At 45.8% G+C, this 14,168-nt stretch overlaps 1 pseudogene; it reads left to right on the forward strand.

The window, feature by feature from the left end:
* Positions 1-2,334: 2,334 nt before the first annotated feature.
* On the forward strand, positions 2,335-7,235 carry LOC123052241 (eukaryotic peptide chain release factor subunit 1-3-like; annotated as a pseudogene).
* Positions 7,236-14,168: the final 6,933 nt, after the last annotated feature.

The following is a 14,168-nucleotide window of genomic DNA, read 5'->3' on the forward strand; positions in this document are numbered from 1 at the left end:
CCGTTTTCATATTTTTACATCTTCATTTTGGACCATCTATTGGAGTTGCAAATTTGGACCATCTGTTGGAGTTGAGTTTTTTTCGGAGCTCCAAAACGCATTTTTTGGCGATCCAAAATTATCATCTCCGGTTTTGGACCGCCAAATTTTAAACCATCTATTGGAGATGCTCTTACCACGACAACTATGTGTCGCATATACTGATTTCTAACAGGAATCACCTACGAGCGACAAGTAGCTGGCCGGCACATCAGCTGTGTCGCTCGACGGCTTCGCTCGCGCCGCATCTGATCACTGTGCTCAATTGATCAGTCTGTTTTTTTTCATGTTGTCCTTTTACGGGTTTCTTTGTTTTTTCGTCGGTTTTGTAAGATCCCCCCCCCCTCATTATGTGTTCGGGTTTCCTTGTTTTTGCAACGATATACATCATTTTTTATTTCTTCTTCTTTATACTTTGTTCTTTTTTGTTTCCTTCTTTGTTTTTTAGATTTTTTGTTTCGTCGTATTTCTTTTTGATTCACTGTCGTTTTTTTGTTTTTGTTTTTGCAACACATGTCTACTTTGTCATGCACATTTTACATTTTTCGTATATTATGTAAAAGAATTGTATAATCATTTAACATTTTCAAATACATATATAGTATTTTCATCAAAACAAGTTTTGAATATATTTTTCTAGTACGTGGTAAACAGTTTCTCAGTACATGTGAAACATTTTTTGAATGACAAAAACTTTGTTTTATGGTTCAAACAGTTTTGGAAAATTTATTTTTTTCGAAAATGTTACAAATACATTTTTGAAATATGTGAATATTTTTATATGTGACATACATTTTTTAAATATACAAAACATGTTTCGAACTACAAAAATATTTATTCACATTGTGTAAACAATTTTTAAATGTCACGTATTATTTTTTGAAATGTGACATTATTTAATTGTAACAAACATTTTTCATACACAAAATTAACATTTTTGGTACACATGATTAACATTTATGTATTTTTTAGTATATACCAGATTTGTTTATAAATGTGTAATATGTTTCAAATACAAGATTAACATTTTGAAAATACAAGATGAATATTTTTCTCATATATTATTAACTTTTTAAAAAATTATGTAAAGTGTTTTTGTAATATTTATATGTATATATTTAGAATGTTTTGAAATATAATTTTTTAATAAAAAGAAAAAAATGTGAAGAAAAGCGTGGCGTGGCTTACGGTTACTGGGCTGACCCAGTTCATGTTCGCTGCAAGCGAGCCGTGCCTTGGCGTCACAATAAGCGGCACGTAGCCGAGAGCAACTAACTGCGGGGTACCACTTTTGGGAGGCGCGCTCTCTCAGCCACCGCCACATGTCGTGTGCGGGGCGCTCCCTCAGGTTTTCTTTTAAAATTTTCTATACGTGTTTTCGGGCTTTAGTTGAGTTTTTTTTGGATTTTTGGCTTTCGTCCCGTTTTCCTAAGATTTTGGACCAGAGAAATGTCGATTGTTTTTGCACGAAAAAAGTACTTTTTTTTGCTTGAGGCATAGTTGTGCATGTCAGAAAGAGAAAAAGCACGTTTTTTTGCTTCCACGAGAGGCAGAGATTCGATTCTCGTGGAGGCACATGTTTGTTTCCGCGAGAGGCATAGTTGTGTCTCTCGAAAAGAAAGAACGTGTTTTTCTTTCTTTTTCGGGAGGCATAAATTTGCTTGTTGTGGAGCAGTTTTGATTTCACGAGAGACGAAAAGGGAAAACACGTATTTTTTTTGTATTCGTGAGAGGTACGCATTCACTTTTCATAAAGGCACGGATTTGCTTTCGCGAGAGGTATAAAAGTGCTTTTCGTGAAGATACAGATTTACTTTCGCGATAGGCAATAAAATTTCTCGGGCTCGTTTTTTTCCTTTATGTTTTTTCTGGGAAAAATAGTTCGTCGAAACTTATTAATGTTGGATCTAGTTTTGAATATCTCAACGCGAGGAATCAAATGGTGCTAATGCTCTGGCATTTGGTTGCACGGTTAAGAGATAAAATGTTTGAATAAATGAAACTATAAAACAAAACTCTCAAATTACGATAGTGAGGCATTTTTTTTGAGACAATGACGAGTGGGGCACATGCAGTGCGGAGACATGACCTTAGATGTCTTAGGCCCGTGAGACGAGAAGTTAACCAGCCACTGGCCCAGCAGGTTTAGAATCCAGGCTGACAAGAAACGGGCCTCCCAGGATGGGCTGGACGGCCCATCTGACCGCGAGCTGGCTGGCTGCGGCGGGCCGATGCCGAGCTCTCTCACCAGGTGGTATAATAACACAGTGGAAACTATTATCGCTCTATATTCCCAAGCAGCCGACAGCCAGAGGAGAGGATTCCCCACCCAGCCAAGCCACCCGCGTGAAGTCGGCACTCCCCTCCCCTCCCCTCCCTCCGTCCCAACCCCTTCTCCCAGGTAACGAACCCTAACCCGATCTCTCTAGATTTGGTGCTGAATCCGTAGTTCTCGTGGTGCGACGTGTTTGGTCCGATTTGCGTCCTGTTATTCGTTGATTTCCGGGGGGGTTTCGTCTACCGATGCTTCTGTAGCCCACGCGGTGATTGTGCTGTCTTGCGATTTTCGGGATCTGTGCGAGGCGAGCGCGCTGGCGGGATGTTTCCTCTGCGATTTTCTGGGGTTTTCATCCGCGAGTTCTTCGGTGCAAGGCGATCGATCCGTGTTCTCTTTTGAGATTGCGTGCTGAGTGCACGGATTGATCCGTTTGGATGTACGGAAGAAGAGTTAGGATATTGGGGCAGAGTACTAAACGTTTATTTCGATTCCACTTATCCGGTGGGTCTTCCTGTTAGTGCCCACAATGTTAATTAGTGTGCAATTTTACTAACGAGTAGGACCTGCTCATCTTGCTTTTTGGTGCATCCAAATTGTTTGTGTTTCTTTTTGTATGCATGCCAACTTATAATGCTTCAGCTTTCTAAAACTTCATAGTTTGTTGTTGCAATAGCTTGGGTGAGGATTCCCTGGAGCTATCTTGAACTCTACCAGTGGATTTCAGCACATCAAGACCATTGCTTACCTTATATGGAATCCATCCGAGTTCTCCCCAATCCACACACGTCCGTCTTTCGTGCCCACGGAGGATCTGCTCTTATCCTCGTCTCCACACCTTACTGACCGAGCTCCTCACTCCAGGATTCACTCTTGGTTGCACAGTTACACTGCAAGTTAAATTGTGACTCGTTATCCACTGTTTGATTAGAAAGAAACGCAAGGGTTCTCCTTGTTCCCGAGTCCTTGTCCTAATCTGCATATGAAGAGAAAGAGAGTTCTAGAATAAACATGAAGAAAACCATGACATCTACTAATGGACGCCGATAACTGCCACACGCGTGGCACAATGGACACCCGACCACACGAGTCGTGTGGTCGTACCCAGGAAACAGCCCACACGACTTTGTGTGGGCGAATATTAGAACTGACCACACGTACGGGCGCAGCTACTTCGTGCCACATGCCGAACCAACAACAACTACTCACCCTCACTCCGCACGTGTGGCACGAAGCAATTCCGCCATGACATTTTTTGATGGCAACTTTAGTTACCCTGGGATGGCAACTTTAGTTACCCTGGGATAGCAACTTTAGTGTAAAGCATGGCAACTTCTCTGTTTTTTTTGGGTTTTCGTTCGGGTTAACTATAGTTGCCATGTCTAAATAACAGTAATTGCCACGTGTGATCAAACCATAGTTGCCGTGTGTGATTAACTAGTTGCCACGTGTGGTCAAACCATGTTGCCATGTATGATCAAACATAGTTGCCATGTGTGATTAACTAGTTGCCACATATGCACACCAGTAGTTGCCGTCTATCACCGTGTGAGCGTCGTGTGGGCGAAGAGCAGTTTCGCCCACACGTTCGGGCGAGCGTCCTGTGTGCCGTTCGAGCGAGGAGCGCCCACACGTGTGGCACTAACTGATAACATACACACGACGTTGGGTGCTCACGTGGCTCTCCACCCAGATGGCAACTGCTTCAAAATTCGTGCAAATGGATCGAACTGCATCGAGTGCGTGTGGGCGTGTTGATAAGTGCCACACGTGTTGGCGTTATCATTTAGGCTATTGGGTTGTAACGTTTTTGACGTCCTTAACTCTACCTGAGGCAACTCTCGAGTTTGTATACCTTAATAGCTCTAACCTAATTAATACTTTCTTAAAGATGATTGTGGATTGAACCGAGGGTTTATGTGCTAGGAAGATTGTCAAGTCATATTGTCTACTTGTGGAATATCATAACTTATAATTTAAAGGAATATTCTATGGTAAGCTGACCTAAGCTTCATTCTATAGAGTGCAAGTATTAAGTAGGTCAACGGATTTGCAATGACCTTAAGTCTTTCTATATGCCATATTACTTGAGCAGATCTATGATTTGCATTATAAACCACTAGGTCATAAAATATAAGCTTGCAGTCCATGTGTTAAGTCTTTCCGTACACTGTGTTGTCTAACACATGACTGCTACTGTTTAGATTTGTTAACTGTTGTGTTCTGCAGCAATTTTTTCTAGATTATCCTAGGATTGCTCTTCATTTATTTCATACTTGTAGTTGTATGTTCTACCTTGGTATCATCATAGTTTCATTACTGGAGGACTTTTCAGATCTCAACCGTGTTTGGTTCTGTATGTTCTTCAGTTATTATGGGGAATTATCTAGCTGGTTGAACTTTCTTCCCAAATATAGAAGGAATTCAGTTATCATATGCTTTGCTGAACTCTGTGCATCCGTCCAATAACTTTAGTATATATGCTTAATTGTTATATATGTTGGCTGCATAATCTTTTCAAGTATCTGAAAATGGAATTCTCAACTCTGTTCACACACATATTAGTATGTCACAGTTCACAATTGGTACCGAAAACAGTATTATTATGCTTTTCAAATTTGTTGTGGGAAATTGTTTTCTCTCACTTTGCTGCTTCGTTCACTTCATGCTATGTCTCAATTATGCTGGTTCCAGTAAATTAGTTTTGCTTCATTCCCTGTGTGCTGTATTTATGATGTTTCCTGTAAATTAGTTTTGCTGACTACTATCTTTGATCAATGTAATGTAAGTAAGTGTTTGTGACTGTCGTTTCTTATTTATACTATAATTTGGACCTTGCTGGCAAAGTTGGGGTATTGAAAACTCAACTTGGGCTAGCAATAAAATATAAATATCTACAACATCTGCACTGAATATTTTACGAACTCTCTTATTTCATTTAGTTGAACAATTGTTTCTATTGGGGAACTGGGCCCATGGAAGTTTTTTTTCCCAGGTCCCTCATATTTCTGTTGGTGTGTCTTTTTGGCTGTCTACAGGTGAACTAGTCTCAGCCGGGCTCTATCAAGATGTCTGAGAGCCAGGAAACTGATAGGAACATTGAAATCTGGAAGATTAAAAAGCTAATCAAGGCACTGGAGTCTGCTAGAGGCAATGGCACAAGCATGATCTCCCTTATTATGCCTCCACGTGATCAGGTTTCTCGAGTGGCGAAGATGTTAGGCGACGAGTATGGTACTGCTTCAAACATCAAGAGTAGAGTCAATCGTCAATCAGTTTTGGGTGCCATCACCTCAGCTCAACAGAGGCTGAAGCTTTACAACAGAGTTCCTCCCAATGGTTTGGTTCTCTACACTGGAACCATTGTTACTGATGATGGAAAGGAAAAGAAAGTTACTATTGATTTTGAGCCATTCAAGCCTATAAATGTCTCACTTTACCTTTGTGATAACAAGTTCCACACTGAGGCTTTAAATGAGTTGTTGGAATCTGATGACAAGTTTGGCTTCATTGTTATGGATGGTAATGGTACACTTTTTGGCACACTAAGTGGAAATACACGTGAGGTGCTTCACAAATTTACTGTTGATCTCCCAAAGAAGCATGGTAGAGGAGGGCATTCGGCTCTACGTTTTGCTCGTCTTCGGATGGAAAAACGTCATAACTATGTCCGAAAAACTGCTGAGCTTGCTACTCAGTTTTTTTATCAATCCAGCTACAAGTCAGCCTAACGTTTCTGGACTGATTCTTGCTGGTTCTGCTGATTTCAAGACAGAGCTGAGCCAATCTGATATGTTTGACCAGAGACTTCAAGCCAAGATACTTAATGTGGTTGATGTTTCTTATGGCGGTGAGAATGGTTTCAACCAAGCTGTTGAGTTGTCAGCTGAGATTCTAGCAAATGTGAAGTTCATATAGGAGAAGAAGTTAATTGGCAAGTACTTTGAAGAGATCAGTCAAGATACTGGGAAATATGTCTTTGGTGTTGATGACACTCTAAAGGCTCTTGAGATGGGTGCTGTTGAGACTCTGATAGTATGGGAGAATCTTGATATCAACAGATATTCGCTGAAGCACAGTGTCTCTGGGGAAGTCATTGTCAAACATTTGAACAAGGAGCAGGAAGCGGATCAGAGCAATTTCCGCGATAGTGAGACCAATGCCGAGTTGGAAGTTCAGGAAAAAATATCTTTGTTGGAGTGGTTTGCTAATGAATACAAGAAGTTCGGCTGCGCGCTCGAGTTCGTCACTAACAAGTCGCAAGAGGGATCACAATTCTGCAGAGGATTCGGTGGCATTGGTGGTCTGCTGCGCTATCAGCTAGATATGCGGTCTTTTGACGAGGTCTCAGACGATGAAGGTTTGTATGAAGACTCTGATTAGCAATCAGCTAACCAAATGATTGTGCTGGCCCATGGAAGGACGCCACAGCTCGGTTTCGCTCTACTTACGCAAGAACACTTCAAAGGCGGCTCTATGTATGCACGTCTCATCTTGACCATAAAGCTTACATTTTTCTTGTTTCGCAATATATTTGGTTGGTCTGACTGTTCCTCCCCTTGGTTTCAGATCCAGGGATTGATGGGCATGGGCCAGCCTCGAACTATGCCGAAGGAGTTCATGACGAGATGATTGAGATACCATCATCATCATGGAAATAACATGTCAAGACGTTAACCGGACTAAAAGCTCGTTATGTTTAGTTGTCGCATTGCGCTTCTATATATTCAGTCGTTGTGTAGTGTCGGATGTCTGTTATTATGCATCTAGGGTTCCGAAGTCTAGTGCCTGCTTTTAATATTCAGCGTGGTGAATGAACTCGTATAAATATTGTGTATTACTGTAGTAGTCTCTTACTCCTGCAGTTTTTGCAACGAAGACATTGTTTTGCTATAAATATTCCTCCTGTCTTGCTGTGTGATTTGTCTTGTTGGTGCCGTAAGTGGTCGAGTTTTGATTGCTCGACATTGTTTTGTCTTTGCCCTGCCCTGCACTTCCACCGTGCAGTGGGTAGTTGCATCTTTTCTATACAATATGACCATATTAAACCTGGTTGAATAATTCTATCCCTCTCAAATCCCAACCAACCCTTGGTTGCATTTCAAAAGAAGGTTGAACTTGGATCCACCCAAGGGGTCTGTTGTTGTAATTTTTTGCTGGAAACCATGTTTGATGCGCTGACTAGTTCGATTATAAGTTGCGGTATCCGGTAGAAGCGGCAATTTGATAATACAGGATGAAGTCGTTTCGCAAAATGAACTGTTCCTAGAAAAATTTCACTCGGCTAACCTTTTTGAGTGGCGCCCGACACGAAGGCGCTGCACAGTCTGACTGTCAGGCGCTGCAGGCCTAGCCATCGTCATATCCGGGTGATCCGAAAAATTACTAAGCCAATGTGCAGCGCCTAAGAGCTAGGCGCCACACTATATAGTGCAGCGCTACACTGTATAGTGTGGCGCCTAGCTCTTAGGCGCTGCACATTGACTTAGTAATTTTTAGGCAGTTCGGGATGCGACGCTGGCCAGACGTGTAGCGCCTATCAGTCAGGCGTTGCACAGTGTAGTGTGGCGCCTTCGTGTCGGGCGCCACTCAAAAAGGTCAGTTGAGTAAAATTCTTTTAGGGACAGTTTATTCTGTGAAATAATTTCATTCAGAGGTCAAAATTGTCAAATTTGCATGTAGAAGCCCGGTAAAATGAACTGGAGCAAGTCAAAAGTGCGCTTGGACTCTGCTGGTTGTGGTTCTAGTGGGCTGACCCTCCCAAGACTTGGTCCAGCATGGAAACACCTTGTAGTGACGGCGACAAGGATCACTGTCACGACGGTGACTATTGGTGACCGTAAAAAGGCTAAATTCTGGAAATCTTCATGGCTTCATGGTCTCCGACCCAGAGATGTCGCGCCCAAGATATTTGAGATATCTAAAAAGAAGGCGTGCCTGGTCAGCAAGGCTCTGGACAACAACTTCTGGATCAGGCAGATTGATACTAGTAAGGGCCTCACCTTGAGTATCCAGGAGTTCGCTGCCCTTTGGGAGATGCTCCATGATGTTACTTTCAACTTGGACAGGAAGGACACAATATCTTGGAAATTCACTTCTAGTGGTAAATATTCGGCGGTCACAACTTATAAGGCACAACTCGCGGGCCAAGTTCTCAGTTCAACCTCTACCACAATTTGGAAGACTTGGGCTCCGCCTAAGTGCACATTATTTGCTTGGTTGATCGTTCAAAACCGAGTGTGGACGGACAATTGTTTGCAGCGACCGGGATGACCAAATTGCGTCCTTTGCCCCATGTGTAAGCAGGTTCAGGAGTCCGCTGCTCATCTCCTATTTCATTGTAGATTCATCGTCCGCGTTTGGAATGAGGTCGTCGCTTGGCTAGGCATGCACGGTCACTCACCGATGACTTGGCGACATGAGGTCTCTGTTCATGATTGGCGGCTAAAAATGATCAACTCGGGTGGCTACATCAAGAAGGCGATTGTCTCCGTGATGATGCTTGTCTCGTGGGAAATTTGAAGGAGTGAAACGCTAGAGTCTTCCGCAACACGGCTACCGCGATTTCCGTTGTCGTTGCCAAGATCAAAGAGGAAGCCTATCTTTGGGCGCTGGCTGGAGCCAGGCACCTGAGTACTCTAATGTCGCGAGAGTAGTCCTTTTCTTTTTTTGCCGCTCTACGGCTTATGTCTAAACCTTCTTCTTAATTAATGAAAATGACAAGTCTTTTGCCTAGTTTAAAAAAAAAGTAACGCTGTGACGCCAGGCAGGCTTCCAGTGTCTCAAAACCACGTGTTTACCGTGCTTTTCGCTGAGACTTTCGTTTATTTATGGCTCATGTAGTGCGGGTGGTTCGCGTGGTCCGATATTTTCTGCAGAATTGACAGTGGGAAAGCAGGCGAGCGGATAGAATCTACGTGAGTCTCAGAGCGTCGCACCTCGGATCCTTGAACGCACGTAGGAGAGCTGCAGTTGGTCTCATCGGAAAGCAGCCAGGGAAGGTTTAACACAAGAGGGAAGGTCAAAAGAATGGCCATGATTTGACCAGGTTCTTCCGGATACGAGTGAGCGTCTACAATACAATTTTGCTAGTTCGCTGACGTAACCTAGTCCCATTTTGCTTTCGTGATCAATCAAATGATTAACGATGGAGAACAGAAGCTTTACGTCGGTCCAACATAGACAACAACTACCCCGTACAAGGCAAGGGTAAGGGTCAAAACAGAGCTGCGACCCCTCTCTCCTCCGCCCGCAGTTGACAGTTCCATCGTGCCCGATTTGGCAAACGTAACGAGACACCGGAGAACACCGCCGGGTCGTCAGAAACATGCGTCGGAACGGAACAATACCTTATATATAACCATTCAGCACGACGAGGTGGGGAGAGGAGGAAGGAAGAAGCTTCCCGGATCGCCATCAGTCAAACGCCCACCGGAAAGGGAAAGCGGAGCTGCGGCCGCGACCAGTAATCCCGCCCGCGCTCGCTCGCTCGCCGCCAGCCATCAGACGCACGCGCGCCCGGCCGCTTGGCTCCATAAATAGGCCCCCAGTCTCCCACGTGAAGCACAAGCTAACAACAAGTTCAAAAGAGAATATTCCAGCGCAGGAACAGCAGCCGGAGGAAGAAGAAGAAGAAGAAGAGGGAGCGGGTGGTGGTATTCTGTTTGAGCGATGGAAGGGCTGATCCCGTTCGTGATCGACGCGATCAGGAAGAGCCACGCGAGGGACAGCTACCGCTGCGCCTCCTCGGACGGCAGCTCCCACGGGGGCAGCGGCAGCAGGCGGCACCTCATAGACTACCGGGAGCTGCCGGCCGGAGCGGCCGACGCCGACGCCATCCGCCACCAAGGCCCGTGGTCGGAGTTTATCCAGGCGCCGGCCGACGTGCGTCCTTCCGAGGAGCACGCCCGGCCGGCCGCCGCGGTCGCCGGGTCGGCTTATCGCTGGAAATGAGCACGTACGCTTCATGTCTCAAGGCGCTTTTGCTTAGTTGTTAATTACAGCTATTGGATTGGTTTTGTTCATTGTTTGCCTTAGGCATGTACGCAAAGGGATTTCGTGTGGGGAGCGTCAAGCAGTGGCGTAGCCAGCCCAATACACCAGGGTGGTCCATTAATAAAAATATTAACATAAGTTATTTATTTTTTAAAAAAATATTTATTTTACTACATTATATACAAGCTATGGGGAAATTCCAGGGTGGTCCATGGACCACCCTGGCCACCCCCTAGCTACGCCACTGGCGTCAAGGGGCGCCTTGACATACATTTGTCATGTGTCATTGCTTTTCAGTGCGTTCAAATATGTGTGTATATATGTTTATCAAATAATAAAATGAAAGAACAACGGATTGGTGATCCAGCGGTCAACCCGTGATGTGCAGGACTGATTTCATAAGCCAGAAAATAGCTTGTGCACCTCGCGCATGCAAGCTCTGCTCCGCTCATCTCTCGCATTTACCGGCGTTGCTGGTCAGAAGTCAAACAAAGTTATCCCGGACACTGCAGGTGCCCGCATGCAGGATCTGCAAAGGCAGAAGAATTCTTGATGCAAGGATCGATCCTTCTTTTCCTGGAGAAACCCTGGTTCGCGTACTGTTGCAGTACCAGAGCTACGCTGGAGGCCGACGTTACTCGGGCTCTGTTTCTTCTACGTGCATGCCCATGCAGCGCCGCAGGCTCAACTGCTCATCGCCGTTTACCCGTCTGCGGCGGCGCAGTACGTACGTAGTGACGTCCGACGAGCAGGTCGCTGTTCGGCTTTCGCTCCCGCTGAAACGGCCATCAATTTCGGCTTCAATGCCGCGTCTCGTACGCCGTGCAATCTTCGATCGTCGGAAGATATATAGCAGAGACAGAGTCGATTCCCGTTGGAAGCACTGCATGGTAAGGCTATATGGTCAGTGAAATGCTCGTTTCAGACCGATAGGAAGAACCGCAGATTTTTTGTCCAGAAGGACCCCTGGCGAACAGAATTGTCAAAAAGGACCACTCAGCGAAAACTTTGATAAAAGGGACCTCCTCGACCGTGGCGGCAAGCGCGGCAGACGACATGTGTCACCTGCCGCCACGCCTGCAGGCGGCGAGCCGGCTAAAACGTGAATCACACAGTGCGCTGAGCCGGGACGGAACGGGCGAGGCTAGGTGGGCCCTGCCGCCACCGTGGGAGGCGGCCTCCGTTGCCGCTGTCGCTCGCAGGCCGATAGGCCGTGCTGCTCGCGGGCCCAGCCCGTGGGCCACGCCGCCACCGCAGCAGGCGGCGTCCCTGTTGCTGCACGCGCGACAACGACGCAGACAGCGCTGATTCCCGTGCCGACGACACTGATTTTCACGGGCGGGAATCTGTGCATTTTTGACCGCTTGCGCCGACACTCAGCGGTGCTGGTTGGTTTTGCTTTAGCAGACGCGACCGCATCAGTCACTCACCTATGTTTTTGCTTTAGAGGATGCGACCGCATCAATCAGTCAGCACTGTTTTGGATCACGCGTATTTCCTGCCTAAAATTTCGTCTGTTCACGCCTATTTTCTCGCCATCATTTGTCGTCTGAGCCTATAAAAAGAGACACCGAGGCTCTCGTCATCCTCGTCCAGCCATCCTTGAAATCGTCACTACGCAAAGTATGTAACACATTTTTTCAGTCGGTATGAGTTTGCCTTGCTCGGATCAAAGCATTAGGCCGAGGAAAATGAAGAATGCAAGTTTGCCTCCGGGGGTGGCAGTCCTGCGGTGTTGGTGTGGCGATCTTTGCAAGGTGAATGAGGTGACGGATTTTTTAGATTGATTGGGCATGAAGTTTTTCATGTGTGCCAATTATGAGGAAAATCCACCCGTATAGAGTTTTCGAATAAATTAGTGGCATTTTCTTTTCCTCCACTAATTATCGAACATCAACAACTACAAAATGAAATTAAGATAGAACATAATGCCGTACAATAAGAGAGTACAAACTAATAATGCAAGTACATCTCAATTAAACGGTAGAACTAGAATACAGCTTAAAAACTACATGAAGGCATCATCGTCATCCTCCGTCGATGCAGAACTCTTGCCCTTGGAGGATGCAGAACTCTTACCCTTGGACGATGCAGAACTCTTCCCTTTAAGGATGCAGTACTCTTGCCCTTGGACGATGCAGAACTCTTGCCCTTTGACGATGCAGAACCCGGAAGCGGCGGCATGAAGATATCATCTTCGTCCTTGCCGTCCTCAGTCCATAAAAATGGATGCTTTGCTGTAGTCCTTCTGAAAGTTTCACTCTTCGGCTCCACTACCTTCTTCCACCTTGCATGCAACCTAAGAAGTTCTTTACGCACCTCCTCATAGGTCCTTTTAGGCCACCCAGACCTACGTAATTCGTGAGCCAACTCATTCATTATGGTGTCACTACCGGTGAGTTCGTCCCATGGAACTATCCTATTGTCCATCCTGAAATCGGTAGCTAGCCTCAGAAGAGTCCTGCTCATCCCAGGGTGAAAACTACGATCGAAAGGATAATGGGACATCTCGACTACACTACACTCGAATGCTTATCCACCTCCGTCTGAAGGGGGTTTTATAGGTAGAGAGGAGAAAATGGCGGTAAAGAACGACTGCAGTATGGAGGGAAAGGGTTGGTGGGAACATATGGCAGGAAGGGGTTGGCGGGAAATGGGTGGTGGGAAGATATGGCGGGAAGGGGTTGGAGGGAAACGGGTGGCGGGAACATATGGAGCGAAAGAGTTGGCGGGAAAATATTGAGGGGAAAGGGTTGCGCAAAAATATATTTTTCCAATGTCTAAGATGGGCAATGGTTGCACAGTATTCATCAGCCAAAAAAAATCATTTCGGCCTAACTTAAGCCGAAGAGTGAAGCGGGATAGTATGGCGGGAGATATAGGCGGGGAACATTGTTTCTGACTGGTACATTTTTATTTCAGCATACATAGATGTTTAAATCGGAAAGTCTGATACTGACATATGTAGATACAATGGGTCGCACACGTGGATAGATGAATCACCCTAGTCGACGACGACCACCTGGCCTTTCCTTAGGACCGGAAAGCGACAAGCGATTATGTGGCCGAGTTACACGAAGACCGTGGCCGTACTCCACTTCGGCTTCATGTGTGTGCGACTCCTGCGTAGGTGGTGGAGTCTGGAATCCTTGTTGCGAACCTGAAGCGTAATTGTAGGCGTATGGTTGCGACTCCTCGGGATGGGCCAATAACGTCCCCTCCGAAGAGCTCCATAACTAATGATGTAACCGTGTCGCCATGATCATGTGATGCTCCCGGATGCCTGTGTTGAGGCCACGTTGGGTGTCCTCATCGTCCCAATTAACATCAGGTATGTCCTGCACATAAAAGCATTGTAAACAAATTGTTAGAGGATAATATATGATATCATTGTAAATGCATTAAAATGTAAACATGACTACCTGATCACATCCCCCGCCTGTACTGTCTGGCCATTGTACGTGGTACTGGTTTAAATCCGGTACACGAGTCTCCTCGGGCATGGAGATCCCTCGCATGGAGAGATACGACTGAGATCCCTCACCTTGGGTGTATGCGTCGTATCCTGTGTACACATATGGGTTCGGGGAAAGAGTCTGCTCAGGCATCGAATCCAAGCCCGTGCCATGGTCCTGAGATGTCTGCCCCTGACGAAGCCGCACCGAAGAAGAGCGATGCAGTGGCAGCGATGAGTCATGTCGTGGCAATGTCGTTCTAGTACTCGGACCCTCCCCCCACTGCCCATGGCTCGTACGCGCCTCGCTCGGTCTAGACGACGGCGCCGCACTCGGTCTGGCTGACCTCGCTACCGGCATGTTGTACGCTCCAGCGACAACGTCATGGCCTCTACCGCATCTGA

This window comes from Triticum aestivum, chromosome 2D (assembly GCF_018294505.1).
Source record: "Triticum aestivum cultivar Chinese Spring chromosome 2D, IWGSC CS RefSeq v2.1, whole genome shotgun sequence".
In the NCBI taxonomy this organism is placed as follows: domain Eukaryota; kingdom Viridiplantae; phylum Streptophyta; class Magnoliopsida; order Poales; family Poaceae; genus Triticum; species Triticum aestivum.